Source organism: Amphibalanus amphitrite, unplaced genomic scaffold, assembly GCF_019059575.1.
Source record: "Amphibalanus amphitrite isolate SeventyFive unplaced genomic scaffold, NRLGWU_Aamphi_draft 000062F_arrow, whole genome shotgun sequence".
NCBI lineage: Eukaryota > Metazoa > Arthropoda > Thecostraca > Balanomorpha > Balanidae > Amphibalanus > Amphibalanus amphitrite.
In genome coordinates this window covers 536,374-545,678 of record NW_024881558.1, presented here as the reverse complement: position 1 = coordinate 545,678, position 9,305 = coordinate 536,374, and the positions used below count along the sequence as shown (strand labels likewise).

At 50.9% G+C, this 9,305-nt stretch overlaps 1 long non-coding RNA gene across 1 annotated transcript; it reads right to left on the bottom strand.

Moving 5' to 3' along the window:
• Positions 1–207: 207 nt before the first annotated feature.
• LOC122378595 lies at positions 208–8,858 on the bottom strand. The gene is made up of 3 exons (XR_006256045.1): positions 8,702–8,858; positions 826–937; positions 208–334 (listed from the first exon to the last, which is right to left on the bottom strand). It is a non-coding gene; the product is annotated as an uncharacterized LOC122378595 (long non-coding RNA).
• Positions 8,859–9,305: the final 447 nt, after the last annotated feature.

Below are 9,305 nucleotides of genomic sequence, written 5' to 3'. Positions count from 1 at the left end.
TTATGAGTTAGCTGACTCAATGGACCATTTGGTGAGCTGAAACTACCTAACTATCAACTATCACATATTCTTTTGGCTAGTACTGATTCTGGCTAGAATCTCCATAACTGCTTACCTGCATTTATTCTCCTCCCTCAGTGAACAATGTAGGAACTGATGCAGGATAAGAGGATCATTCCACTCAGATATTGAACTCACCAGATGGGTCTGGCTCAGCCGTGTCTGCCAGAGCTGGAGAGGCGAGCACCGCACGGAACAGCACGTCAGCGCCGTCATCATCGCCTGCTGCCTGCAGTCTAAGGGCCTCGGTGTACTGCTGGTAGGCGGCATCCTCCTGGAAGCAAACAACACAGACATGCAATGTGGGAGGTCAAAACTAATTACAACACACAAGATATAGCTCAACTTGCTCTCCTGGAGTCTCTGCCAGGAACTTCATTCATTTAATCTGTAAAACTACAGAGGTACAAGGATACCTAACATTGTGCAACAGTGATAAAAATGCATGCAGCAGCTAAAAAAGTACACAGCAACTTGTGAATGTGATTTGTGAAGATGAAGCCCAAGTGGTAGGTTGTAGGTTGGTAGGATGTAGGTTGATAGGATGTAGGTTGATAGGTTGATAGGATGTAGGTTGATAGGTTGATAGGATGTAGGTTGATAAGTTGATAGGTTGTAGGTTGGTAGGTTATAGGCTGATAGCATGCAGGGATGTTACAGGTAGGTTGCTTAGTAGGTTAGTAGGTAAGGCTAGGTCAGATTAGATTGTTTTTTATCTACTTGGACTTCATCTTAACATTTACCAAAACAAGTGAGTAGGTATACCTGAGCCTCTCTTGTGATGACAGGTTGGATCTCTCCAGTGCTGAGCTGGGTGGGCTCCTCATCATTCAGAGCAGCGATGCGACTCATACTGAAGACTTGAAATTATTGTGCTCTGAAAAAAAGACAGCAATCTGAATATGAAATGATGAGCTTATAGTAACCTGCCACAACAAAAACAGGATAAAGATGATTGTGGTTATCTTTCCTAGTAGGTAGGTACCTGTTTTTGGCTCACCTAGAGCTAATTAACCCACGAGCCGCTGGGGGGGGGGGGGGCATAAAGTTGCCCCCCTTTACGTTTTGTGAAATATCTCCGAAACCTGATGAGCTACGAACGTCAAACTTGGCATAGCTTCAAATGAATACCTAGGCAATGTTTGAGGAAAGTTTGGTGGTTGTAGCATCTAAGATGACGTCACAGTGACGTCATAAATTTTTGTCGTTTTCCGATATTGTTACGTTTGACTTTGGTATATTACACAGTTGAGATACGTACGTCCCGCCAGAACCCCTGGCGCAGACGATTTCAAGCCGGGAATATCAGAATGACACTGTTCGCGGGGGAAGGGGAGACGTCCCGCCAGAACCCCTGGCGCGGACGACCCTAACACCGACCCGAGGTACTTACGTGGCGAGAGCTATCCTCCAACTGACCGACCGTCCCGGTCACCGCCCTGGCGTGACCTCGTATGGGTCATACAAAAGTAAACCGAGCGCCTATTGGTGGAAGCCAAATGACGTCACAGGCCCAAGCAATGCAAATCCACATAACACTGCCCCCCTCCAATATTTTTTTCCGCTTGAAAAAAACATTTACCGAAAGCCACAAGGGCAAAATAAATCAACAATTAACAAAAAAGGCAAGCACTTCCCACTGCAACCTACAGGCAGATAACTACACCTATCACTCGTCTTCACGTGATGCCCACGTAAGCCAGCTTGGCAGTTTGTCGAGCACCTTCTCGTATCCGCGGTGGGATAGATGAATGCCGTCGGATGCGAAGTAGATGCTGACCGACGGCACTAACGCTTTGCATTTGCCACGAGTGACAGTCAGAGTCCGTCCCAAATTCTCGAAGCCTACGCCGGCACTGTCACAGAAAGTGTGCTTTAGGCTTCGTTCAGCGTGAAACGCCGGCGTCTGGGTCCAGGTCTTGTTAGTGTCGAATTTCCATCTGGGTAACGGCCCCAAGATCACCACCTCCTCAGTCACTTTCCGCAGGGATCGAACTACTTCGGTCGCGTTCCTCTTGAGGTCGTCGAGGTTCATTCCGGAGATGCGGGTACCGTGCCGTGGGTAAATGTCATTCCCCGTCATCCAGACTACAGCTCGGCCCAATGGCCGACCGTAGCCTTTGGCCGCGCGGCACCACAAGTCGATGTCCCCGTCAATTTCCATCGCCAGTCGTGCCCAGCTGTGTCCGCCCTTCTCGAGACGAAGAAGAAGGTCTGGAGGCGAGACGCCCACCGGTGCATCTCTGGCGATCGAATCGCCTAGAAGCAGATGGGTTCTCCCCTCAGGTGCTGCTTGTGAAGATAGCTGCTGCACTGCTTGACTGAGGAACTCCTCCAAGTCCGAGTCCCACAACACTGCTTCGTCGTCCATCTTGCGGCTTCCAGTCTCGGATCCCCCGAGAGCCTGGCGACAACCGGTCAAGATGTCAATTTCGAGAGTTCTGTCATCATTTGCCGAGGGCACAGCATGTCTGTCAGCAAGGTCTTAACGTCTTTAGACGTCGAGCACAAAGTCAGCAAGCCATGCCGGTGCTCTGCGGACTCTGGTAGCCCTATCAGTCTGCGTTCTCGTCCTGATGTCGCCCATTGTCGCAATCGAATCGTCACCTACCCCGGTTCCCCCGGCTGCTGGTCTGTCCAAGAGGTGCCCTGTCGCGTGAGTGATCGTGTCAACCAGGGGAGGTCCATTGACAGGGACAGAGGGACTCTCGGGGCCACCCGTGATTCCCATCAGGTCAGGATCGCCACCGGATCCTGTTTGTGCCGCTGTTTCTGTGCCGGAGGTGGAGTCTTCGGTCGAGTGTTCCGTTGTGAGGGCCTCTTCCGTTACCCTGGTGGGGTCTCGTGACCAAGTGAACTTTGCGTCCTCATGCCTTTTCCAGAGCCTGTTGATGTGCACGATTTTTGGCTTAGATCGCCCTTCTCCTCTGATTCGATAAATGACGTCGGACAGCCTGTTGGCAATAATGAAAGGTCCTTCCCAATCAGAGGCTAGTTTCGGGCACATGCCTTTCCTCCTCCTTGGGTTGTAGAGCCACACTTTGTCCCCTGGCTCCAAAACTTTCTGTGTGGCCTTGGCATCATGCTGTAGTTTCATGGATCCTGACGCGATCTTCAAGTTCTCTCGCACATGCTGATGTATGTTGATAAGACTTTTTCTCGTCTCTTCTACATACTGAGGCAGGTTATCGGTTACAGCGTCGGCTGGAGGTACTCCGGTGGTCACATCGATAGGAAGGCGGAGTTCTCGGCCACTCATCAGTCTGGCTGGCGTATATCCAGTCGATTCATGCTCCGCTGAGCGATAGGCCATCAGCATCAAAGGGAGCTTTTCATCCCAACTGGCTTGATTGTCCCTGCAGAATTTAGCCAGTTGCTGTCCAAGTGTTGCGTTAAACCGTTCAACCATTCCGTCCGATTCTGGATGTAGGGCCGTCGTCCTCGTTTTTCGGACACCCATCAGGCTGCAGCATTCCTTGAAGACGGCACTCTCGAAATTTCGTCCTTGGTCGGAGTGAAGCTCATTCGGCATCCCGAAGCGCGCGAAGAACTCATCGACCAGTTTCCTTGCCACGGTCGTAGCCTCTTGGTTTGGGATCGCGTACGCTTCCGGCCATTTCGTGAAATAATCCATTGCCACCAAGATGTATCGGTTGCCTGACGCCGTGACGGGTAGAGGGCCTGTGATGTCAACGGCTACCCGTTCCATCGGGGCGCCCACCTGGTAGAGCTGCAATGGTGCCTGGATCCTCCGTTGGGGACCTTTCTTTGCACAGCAGATTTGACAAGCCTTGCACCACTCTGTGACATCCTGACGCATGCCTACCCAGTAAAACCGCTGTCTCAAACGCTGCAGCGTCTTCTTGATGCCGAAGTGGCCACCCGTCAAGGCATCGTGGGTTTCTTCCAACATCAAGGGGCGCAGGCTCTGTGGGATCACAGTTAACCAACGCTCGGAGGATCCATCCACCGACTCCCAACGGCGCTGGAGAACCCCTCCATGCACCCTCAACATGTCCCACTGGCTCCAGTAATGCTTGGCTTCTATGCTGCTCGCAGACATCCTCTCCCACGCAGGTCTTCCAGTTTCGTTTTTGATAGCCGCTATAATAAGTTCCAGATCCTTGTCCTCCAGCTGCGCCTTCGAGATGTCTTCAACATCTGGTGCATCCTTCGGTGCACGCTCCACAGACCGATCACATGTGACCCCAACGGCCTGTGACTCCCTGCGCGGAGAATCGGTTTCTGTTTGAGCCATCAAACAGCGCCCATGCTCAACCACCTCCTTCCTGCTGCAGTAGTTGCATTCAGCTTGGCAGGGGCGCCTGCTCATGCTGTCTGCATTGGTGTGTGCAGATCCAGGTCGGTACTGAACTGTGAAGTCGTACTGGTCTAGTCGTGTCAACCAGCGGGCTAGCTGACCTTCCGGATCCTTGATGCTCCTCAGCCACCTAAGGGCTGCGTGATCCGTGCGAATCACAAAATGTGCTCCGTAGAGGTAATGATGAAAGTGCCTGGTGGCGTCGACCATCGCCAGCAATTCCTTTCTTGTCACGCAGTAGTTCCTCTCTGGTCGAGTTAGCGACCGGCTAAAGAAGGCGATCACTCTTTCTTCCCCATTGATCTCTTGCGAGAGCACCCCACCTACGCCGCAACTGCTCGCATCGGTGTCTAGAATATATGGCTTTGCAGGGTCAGGATAAGCCAAAACTGGGCTTGAAGTCAGCTTCTCTTTTAACATTTCGAAAGCCGCTTGACAGTTCGTGTCCCACATGAACTTATGTCCCTCCTTCGTTAGATTGTGCAGTGGTGCAGCGATTGTAGCAAATTGGCGGATGAATCGCCGGTAATAAGTGCACAGTCCCAGAAAACTGCGAAGTTGCTTCCTGTCTTCTGGGACCGGCCAGTCCCTGACCGAGGCACACTTGTCCGGGTCAGTGTGTATGCCAGTTGCAGACACGACATGTCCGAGATACTGCACTTGCCTTTGAAACAAGTTGCATTTCTTGGGGTTGAGTTTCAGGTTTGCTCCTCGAAACCTTTCGAACACCTCCCCCAAGCGCTGAAGTTCCTGTTCGAAAGTTTGTCCGAAAACAATAACGTCGTCCAAATAAACCAGCAAGGAATTCCAATGCAGCCCGCTTAGTACCGCTTCCATCAGCCTTTCAAAAGTAGCAGGAGCATTGCAGAGGCCGAACGGCATCACGCGGAATTGCCAGAGCCCACTGCCACATGAGAACGCCGTTTTCGGTTTGTCTTCTTCCGCCATTGGTACCTGGTGGTATCCAGACTTGAGGTCCAGTGTTGAGAACCACTGGGCTCCTGCGAGTGCATCTAGTGAATCGTCTATGCGTGGCAATGGGTATGAATCCTTGATGGTTAGTCGATTCAGAGTTCTGTAATCAACACAGCATCGCAGGGAACCGTCCTTTTTCCTTACCATAACTAGCGCGGACGACCATGGACTGGCACATTTTTCTATCAGACCGTGATCAGCCATCTCCTGGACCACCTTCTCTGCTTCTGCGCGCTTCGGTACTGGCAGACGTCGGGGCGGTATTTTTACTGGGCGATGAGACCCGGTGTTGATGTGGTGTTCTGTCAGCTGAGTACACCCCAGGTCACCGTCTCCACTTGAGAAGACGTCAGCATGTTTCACTAGCAGGGCTTCTACGGAACGTCGTTGGTCTGAGGACAGGTGCCCACTGCACCTATCGATCAAGCATTGCAGATGCGATGGCAGTTCCGTGTGCCTGGGGGCCTGGTCGTCTCCTCTGGTAACTTCTACTTGTACAGGTTCGCAAATGCCAACCTCAGAGTGAGGTTTGATGCGTTTCGGCTTGTCGGTGAGATTAGCCATCAGCACTTGGAAAGACTTATGCGATGCGTCCACCAGTGTGCGTGCCACAATCACTCCCTGTACCGGTCCAGCCCTAGCCTCGATCATACCTGGTGCATCAAAAGTGGACCCCAATGACCTACAGGTTACCATGGTTTCGGAGCGAGGGGGTAGCGTGACTGACTTCCTCACTTGAACCCTGAAAGCTCGGTACTCTTGATTTCCTGATCCTGAGCCGGAAAATGCAGGAATATCTGTCCCATCCACGTTCAAGATCATGTTACCCACGTCCAGCACACATCGGTGTTTCCTGAGGTAGTCCAACCCCAAGATGCAGCGCTCGGTTAGCTGTTCCGATACATAGACACTGTGAGTCGACTGGAAATGTCCTATTTTTAGCTGTACCTCCAGCGGCCCCCACAGTGCTGAGCAGCGCCCCGTGACGTCGTTCAGTCTCTCTTTCGCTGGAGGCAAATCCTCCAGTTCCAGGACGTCCCTGCGGATAATAGTCTGGTTCGCGCCAGAATCGACAATCACCGGACAGGGTTTGCCGTTTATTGCTCCGTCCACCTGAACACTGTCCATGACATTGAGACCTCTTACCCTGGGGGTATAAGGTGGAGCTGCAGCCGAATTCCTCGATTCACCAGCCGGATGAGCTCGTTTTGGCTTACGACAGTCACGTCGTAGATGCCCCATCTGATCGCAATTCCAGCAGGGGCCCGTCGCTGCAGATGCTCGACTGCCTCTGTCGTTGTTGGTTGGCCTTCTGGATGATGTGCGAGCTTGCTGGGCCTCCAGTTCTTCAATCCTCCGCAATATTTGCTCCATCACATTCTCCTGTAAAGGACGTTCAGCATTCTGAACGTGGGTTTTCCGGGCTGCAAATGCGGACCCAACAGATGCTGCCCGCCTGATGGACTCGTACTCCAGTGCGGATGCCAGTGCCTGCTGAATGTTTCCGGGCCGTCCCTGTCGTACTGCTACTTGCATGTCGACATCCTGCAACGCATCGATAAACTGGTCGCATATGATGGTAGCCCGGAAACCCTCCGGTGCTCTGGGATATGCACAATGCGCAAGTCGTTCCACGTCCTGCGCTAGCGTTGCCAGTGATTCGCCGGCACCTCGGATTCTAGAGCGGAGCTGGGCACGAAACAGCTGGTCTTGGTTCGCCGTTCCAAACCGCTGTTCTAATGCCAGTACTAGCGTTGTGTAGTTCCTCTGCGTTTCGGGCGAGAGGTGTCCCAGAAGTTCGAGGGCGGTGCCCTTCAAGCTGCCCGCCAAATACGCTGCCTTTTCAGCGTCTTCCCAGCCGTTGTTTGTCGCTATCAGCTCGAACTGGGCTCTGTATGCCGCCCAGGACACCGTACCGTCAAATTCTTGGGGCTTCATTTGATGTGTTCTCGACGTTGCTGCCTCCGACACCCTGTGTGGCACCACAGTTTCCGAAACCGTGTGTTGCGGAGCTGGTGCGCTCACTGCAGTCACTTCCGATGTGATGGGGCCGCTGGCGCCAGGAGGAGGTGCCGCAGACACATGCTCCTTCAGATCTGAAACTGCCTTGATAACTGACAGCATGTTGTTTTGCATCAACTCCATTTGAGCCCCAAACATATTTATTTGTTCTTGCAGCACCTTGGTGTTCTTGTCTATCCCACCGTCCTCTTCTTCCTCGCTTACCGGATTGTCGTGTCTAGCAGCCATGAGCTCAGCACGCTCCTGATTCCTACTCTCCCTTTTGTTCCTCCTTTCCTCCCTGTCATTCATTCTTTCCCCGGGATTAAATACTCAAAGAGTCAGTGCCTATTAGCAAAGTCACAAATAAGATTTATGCAATGCAAGGCTTAGAACTGATTACAAAATATTTATCCCACTTCTGACACCAGTGTTACGTTTGACTTTGGTATATTACACAGTTGAGATACGTACGTCCCGCCAGAACCCCTGGCGCAGACGATTTCAAGCCGGGAATATCAGAATGACACTGTTCGCGGGGGAAGGGGAGACGTCCCGCCAGAACCCCTGGCGCGGACGACCCTAACACCGACCCGAGGTACTTACGTGGCGAGAGCTATCCTCCAACTGACCGACCGTCCCGGTCACCGCCCTGGCGTGACCTCGTATGGGTCATACAAAAGTAAACCGAGCGCCTATTGGTGGAAGCCAAATGACGTCACAGGCCCAAGCAATGCAAATCCACATAACAATATGGACCGTTTCTGATGACGCTGAGCATGAAACTCGACTGTAAATGAACTAGACAGCACCTGCTGTCATCCTAAAACATCTTGCTACACTTCCATCTTGTTTCTGACCAATAATCGGCCCTTTATATTCGGTCCCATATATGTGATGTATCGTGAGGAACATGAGAGTCGCAAATCTATAATTTCACTTATGACGTCACTGTGACGTCATTTCAAATGGGATCGACACCAAATTTAGACACAACCTTGGCTAGGTATTCAGGAAGATGTGTGCAAAGTTTCGCTTCTCTATCTCTTCGCGTTGCGACGATATCGTCGCAGAAGTAAAGGGGGGGCAACTTTATGCCCCCCCCCAGCGGCCGGCGGGTGGCGCGGAGGCCCAGCGGCCGCCGGGTTAAAAGGAAAATGGGTATATTATGACCATAACAATGGTGAATGCTATTTGCTAATGCAATGTGACCAATGCATGCGTGCATGTGTACCTACTGATACCGTATTATAATGGCAGCTGAGGCCATGACAAGTTATAAAAATTGATTTTCTATATCAGCAAATTCATACTTCCATGTGCCAATTTTGATTTTAAATTTACCTGCAAAATCTTGGTGCCGGCTCGACTGGAAGTGATTTCAATTTAAAGTTCACTTTGCAAGACCAAGACCCTAAGACTGCCGATGACAGGGTCTGTCTCATGGCTCAGAATGGTAAACAAACGTTGCATGTCAAATAAGTATCCTAATCATTTCAACATGCTCTGGTTAAAGCCACAGCTGCAGCAGGAATTAATTTACACCAAATGAGTGAACGCAGCTCGCGCGGGAATCGGACCGATGAATAGCATCAAATAACATATCGATTATGAATAACATGCATGGAAACGGCTAGGTTTATATCGATAAAATCGTTCTTCAAGGGGAGCCAGCAAAACCTTTCCTCCACGTATTGAATGCGAGTTTGGAGTGGATGATCTCATGCCTGCAGTTATTATTTCCCAAATTCAGCCCAATTATTCACTCAGAATCAAGTAAACTACGTAAATATAAAAGTACGTAAGTTGTATATCGATAAATGTACACGTTCGACATTAGTTGTCATTATTATCTTTTTGAAAAATTATTAGATATCTCACATAAACAGATACCTATCGTCCTAAAATTGTTTCATGTGAGTGTTGACATGAAAACAGCATATCAAAT